This window comes from Urtica dioica, chromosome 6 (genome assembly GCF_054948205.1).
Source record: "Urtica dioica subsp. dioica isolate 48M chromosome 6, U.dioica_male_clone48M_v1_H2, whole genome shotgun sequence".
Lineage (NCBI taxonomy): Eukaryota > Viridiplantae > Streptophyta > Magnoliopsida > Rosales > Urticaceae > Urtica > Urtica dioica.
In genome coordinates, this window is record NC_142761.1 from 14,128,548 (window position 1) to 14,134,800 (window position 6,253).

The window sequence follows — 6,253 nt, forward strand, 5'->3', positions numbered from 1 at the left end:
GCTAAGAAGGCCTCACACTCGGCTTCGTGTTTGGCATCTTGAATTGAAAGTGCAACGTGTATCTAAGCTTTTCTTCGTCTACGTTCACGAAAACGATTCCCACGCCCGATCCGTGAGCGTTTGAGGCTCTGTCGACGCGCAAGCTCCACACAGGCGTGTCTGGGTCAACTTTTCATTTCTTGGTCATTTTCTCCTTCATTCCATTGTTGTTGTCTCGTTGTAGATCCACATCATAGGTGAATTTGGGCTGGAACTCCATGCTTTATTCTCCTAGTTCTTGTGACCATATGGTCATCCTTCACCACGTCCATTTTTGCAATGCTTTCATGATTGGGTATCCAGCCTGGACGCTCACTTAGTATAGTTGGAAATACGGTCGCAGTTTCCATGCCAATGTGGTTAGTGTGAGGGCCAACTTCTCGATTTTGGAGTATCGAGTTTCGGCGTCCTTCAGAGCTTTGCTAAGTAAAGATAAAATCCCCCCCCCTTTTCCTCTCGGATGAGGACGGTGCTGTCGGCAGGGGTGGAGACCGCCAAGTAAAGATAAAATCCTCCCCATCCTTTGGCTTTTACGAGTACTAGTGGTGAGGTGAAGTAATCCCTTACCACTTGGCACGCCGTTTCACACTTCTCGTCCCATTCAAAGTTCTTTCCTCCCATGAGTGCTTGGAAAAAGGGCTGACATCGGTCGATGACCTTGGAAACGTAACAGCTCAAGGCGGCGATTCGAAGGGTCAGGCTTCTAGACGTCCTTCACCTTTCTTGGAAATTTTATCTCCACTAAAACTTTAATCTTTTCCGAGTTGGTCTCGATCCCGTGACAATTGACGATGAATCCTATAAATATCCCTAATTCCACATCAAAGGCGAGCTTGTTTGGGTTCAACCTCATTTCATACTTCCAAAGGAGATCAAACATCTCATTAAGTCTCGTATGTTGTCGTGAGCCTCCAAACTTTGATGAGCATGTCGTCCACATGAACTTTCATGGTTTTTCCGATTTGGTTTACGAACATTTTGTTGACTAGCCATTGTTAGGTGTCACCCGCATTTTTAATCCGTAGGAAATAAGTTTGCAACATAATAACCATCGATCTGTGGTGAAGGTGGTTCCGAGTTTATCAATCTTGTGCATCTGGATTTGAATATATCTCAAGTAAGTGTCCATGAAACTTGTTGTCGCTCATTTTCGGACAACTATTTAGGAGCCTCAAGTGGTTAGACCCAAGGCCGGACCGAGTGGTCTCGCTTTGGCTCGAGCGTGTCGGACTTGGTATCCCAAGTCGTCCCTTAGCTCTCAATAATCCATGAGTTCATCTAAACACCTAAAATAAAAGAGAGAACACATGAACTACAAAGGGAAAACAGAGGGGGTGCCTCTGTTTACCTGTCCGACGCTCAACATTAGGAGGATTGGGGCGGGATATAGAGGGTTTAGTGTTTAGAGGGCCGAAGCTTAAGAGAAACGAGTGGAGTACAAGTTGAGCAGCGTTTCAGTACTCAATTACGTATTACCTTTGAGAGAGGGCGGACCTCTGTATTTATAGGCGACCAAGGGGTGTTTGGGAGAACCCCTTGGCCGAGTCGAACAAGGCCGGCCATCGGCCGAGCGAAGTTACAGGGCCGGCCATCAGCCGAGGGAAGGTGCAGGGTCGGCCATCGGCCGCGGAAAGGTGCAAGATCGGCCATCTGCCAAGGGAAGATGTAGGGCCGGACATCGACCGAGAGAAGACGCAAGGCCGCCCATCGGCCGAGGGAAGACGCATAGCCGGCCATCGGGCGAGGGGAGGTGCATGGCCGGCCATCGGCCGAGGGAAGAAGCAGGGCCGGCCATCGGCCGAGGAAAGGTGCATGGCTGGCCATCGGCTGAGGGAAGGTGCAGGGCCGGTCATATGCCGAGGGAAGATGCAGGGCCGGCCATCGGCCGAGGGAAGACGGTAGGTCGTCCATCGATCGAGGGAAGATTCAGGGTCGGCCATCCGGCCGAGGGAAGGTGCATGGCCGGCCATCGGTCCAGGGAAGGTGCACGGCCAGCCATCGGCCGAGGGAAGACGCAGGGCCGGCCATCGGCCGAGCAAAGGCTGGACGGGTCTTTGCTGACCAAGAGTCGGCCGGACGGGACTTGGCCAGCCGGGAGGTGTTGCGACGGTCCTTGGCCGGTCGGGAGTCTGCTGGACGGGCTGTGTCATGACGATTTTTCCCTTGTTGGTCCGGACGTGCCAACAACACCTCGCTTCCATATGGTTCTTCGGACTGCGCCATGTATTGACTCTTTTGCCCTTGTCTGGTCGAGCGTAGGTCGAATGAAAACTCAAGAATCACATTGCCGCGTGGACTTTGGACGAACACTCTCAAGTTCGCGAGTACGTTGTATAAAGGCCTTTTGGTGCACTTCTAGAGGCATCTTTGATGTCCCACGGTGGTCGGCACGATCGGCTATTCCAGCTGGGAACGCAGGCCGCGAACCAGGCGTCGTCGGTGGCCCGCCGGCTTTCGACTCGCTGTTTCGGGCGGTGATTCCGACCGGCCACCATGTGAGCGTGGCATCCTCGGGTGCGCGTGCTATGTTATAGGTGGGGCTAAATGAAGCCTTGTGAGGGCTTGATTTCCCGACGATTGTGGCACCTTAGTGCGCAGGTCGCATTTTCGGGTTGAGTCTTTTGGGCTGAGCATTGTTCCCTTGCAAGGGTGATGCATTGGTGCGTGTGTCTCGTTTGGGGACTCAATTGAACCGTCTTTCCATCATGCCGGACCATCATGGAGAAAATTTCGGTGTGCCGTTAGGGGCGACTTCAGTACGTCGTTAGGGAAAATTCTGGGACGCTCGAAGGATAAAACATACACTTGACATGGGACTCGCAAGTCTGCTCGTGGGCTGGCGAATCGACTCGAAGGGTAAACCCAACACGAAGAGCGACGCGTGTTTTCCATTGGACTATGAGTAACAACTAGTGGACTTCAGACCTGACCCGAGGGGTTAAAAGTCGACTCGAGGATGTGCGCAGAGTCGGTAGGAGGATTGGAGAGTCAATGCGTTTACTTAGCATCGGTTCAAGAAGTTGAGCGTCGACTCGAGGAACCATTCAGGAAGTCAACACGAGGACTTATCAGTCGGCTCGTGGGTCGAGACTTGACTCGAGGAGCGAACTAAACTCAAGGAGTTATGCGCAAAGTCGACACGAGGACTAGTCAATCTACTCGTGGGTCGGGACTCGACTTAAGGAGCGGACTAAACTCGGGAAGTCATGCGTAAAGTCGACACGAGGACTAGTCAGTCGACCCGTAGGTCAGGACTCGACTCGAGGAGCGAACTCAACGCGAGGTGTCATGCGCAAAGTTGACACGAGGACCAGTCCATTGATTTGGATCGGGACTCGCCCAAAGGAGCGAACTCCACTCGAGGAGTTACACGCGAAGTCGACACGAGGACTAGTCAGTCGACTTGTGGATTGGGACTCGACTCTAGGAGTGAACTCTACTATAGGAGTTACGCGCAAAGTCGACACGAGGACTAGTCAGTCGACTCATGGATCGGGACTCGACTCGAGGAGCGAATTCAACTCGAGGAGTTACCTGTAGAGTCGACATGAGGACTAGCCAGTCGACTCGTGGGTTAGGACTCGACTCGAGGAGCAAACCCAACTCGAGGAGTTAGGCATAAAGTCGACACGAGGACTAGTTAGTCGACTCGTGGATCGGGGCTCGACTCGAGGAGCGAACTCAACTCGAGAAGTTACGCGCAAAGTCGATATGAGGACCAGTCAGTCGACTCGTGGAGCGGGACTCGACTCGAGGAGTGAACTCAACTCTAGGAGTTACGTGCGAAGTCGACACGAGAACTAGTCAGCCAACTCGTGGATCGGGACTCGACTCTAGGAGCGAACTCAACTAGAGGATTTACGCGCAAAGTCAACACGAGGACTAGTAAGTTGACTCGTGGATCGGGACTCGACTCGAGGAGCGAACTCAATTCGAGGAGTTACGGGTGGAGTCGACATGAGGACTAGTCAGTCGGCTCGTGGATTAGGACTCGACACGAGGAGCAAACTCAACGCGAGGAGTCATGCATAAAGTTGACACGAGGACCAGTCCGTCGACTCATGGATCGGGACTCGACCCGAGGAGCGAACTCAACTCGAGGAGTTACGCGCAAAGTCGACACGAGAACTAGTCAGTTGACTCGTGGATCGGGACTCAACTCTAGCAGCGAACTCAACTCGAGGAGTTACGCGCAAAGTTGACACGAGGACTAGTCAGTTGACTCGTGGATCGGGACTCAACTCTAGCAGCGAACTCAACTCGAGGAGTTACGCGCAAAGTTGACACGAGGACTAGTAAGTCGACTCATCGATCGGGACTCGACTCAAGGAGCGAACTCAATTCGAGGAGTTACGGGTGGAGTCGGCACGAGGACTAGTCAGTCGACTCGTGGATCGGGACTCAACTCGAGGAGCAAACCCAACTTGAGGAGTTAGGCGCAAAGTGGACACGAGGACCAGTCAGTCGACTCGTGGATCGGGGCTCGACTCGAGGAGCGAACTCAACTCGAGAAGTTACACGCAAAGTCGACACGACGACCAGTCAGTCGACTCGTGGATCAAGACTCGACTCGAGGAGCGAACTCAACTCCACGAAGTCAACACGGGGACTAGTTAGTCGTCTCACGGATAGGGACTAGACTCGAGGAGCGAACTCAACTCGTGGAGTTACGCGCAAAGTCGACACGAGGACTAGTTAGTCGACTCGTGGATCGGGACTCGAGTCGAGGAGCGAACTCAACTTGAAGAGTTACGCGCAAAGTCGACACGAGGACTAGTCATTCGACTCGTGGGTCGGGACTCAACTCGAGGAGTGAACTCAACTCGAGGAGTTACGTGCAAAGTCGACACGGGGACTAGTCAGTCGACTCGTGGGTCGGGACTCAACTCGAGGAGCAAACCCAACTCGAGGAGTTATGCGCGAAGCTGACATGAGGATTAGCCAGTCGACTCGCATATCGGGACTCGACTCTAGGAGTGAACTCAACTCGAGGAGTTATGCACAAGGTTGACATGAAGAGCAGTAAGTCGAACTTGGGATTCGGGTTGTTTCTCTTTGGGACCTCCGGCCTAACCATTAGCCCCTCGAGATTTTGCTATACTTCTATTTTTGTTTTTGAGGTTGATGATTTATTATTTGTGACGATCATGTTTATTCTAGTCGTACTCACGTCGCCTATCGTTGCAGATGCTGGCACACTAGGAGCGGAGCGATCAGATTTTCCATGTCTTGATGCGTCCGATACGCAACATGCAGATCGACGTGGAGACGCCGCGGTCGGGCACGCTGTTGCAATAGCGACGGTTCGGCCCATGCATGAGGTTGAGATTCTCGAGGAAGAGTTAAAGCGGGCTCGTGAGGAGGCGACTCGCTTGAGTGCGGAGTTGGAGGCTGAGGTTGCGTTGCGGGTGGTTGAGCATGCATTTTTGGAGAAGGCGATGCTCGCGGGTTGGAGGCTGAGGTTGCGTTGCGAGTTGCAAATTATTCCCGCTTGACTGTCGTCAAGCGAGGTTTTTTGCGCCCAGGCGGAGGGAGGGCGCGACTTGCTATCAGCGGAGATGTAGGTCGTCACCAAAAAGAACAACGCCGCGCGGGCGAAGGAGAACTTGGACGAAGATTGGGATGTCGCATTGGTGGAGGCCGGGCAGACGATCGCGGTCCGAGCTCGTGATGCGATGACGAAGGAAAACGAGCATCACTGGTTTGCCTTCAATTTCTTTGTCGGCATGTTTCCTTCATTGGATGACGTCCCTCAAGTGGTCATCCCTTGTGTCGAAGCTGCCTAATCGACGAACTGTTTAGTGCTTGCTTTTCTTGATGTTCTGGATATCGGCTACCATTCGTCTCTTGTTGGATTCTTTGTTGACATTTGTTGTCTTTATTTAACCTTTTCAGGTTTGTAACACATCTTATTCTCTCAATTTACTATGTCTAGCGTAATCGATTTGCACGATTTTGTTGATGATGTCTTATTTTCTCGATTTATCGACGATGGCGTAATCGATTTGCACGGCTTAGGCCTCGAGGGGCCTAGGTGCCACATTGCATGGCCAGGTTTACCATGGACACTGGCTAGGCCAGTTTTGTCTGGCAGGCGCAAGCCTTTGAAACCCATATGTGACTCGCTGCCTATTGGCGCACAAGCTGGACGGCGAGCGGGCCTCTTTCCCGGTATGTACGCTAGCTGTTGGCGTGCGTGTCACACGTCGGGATG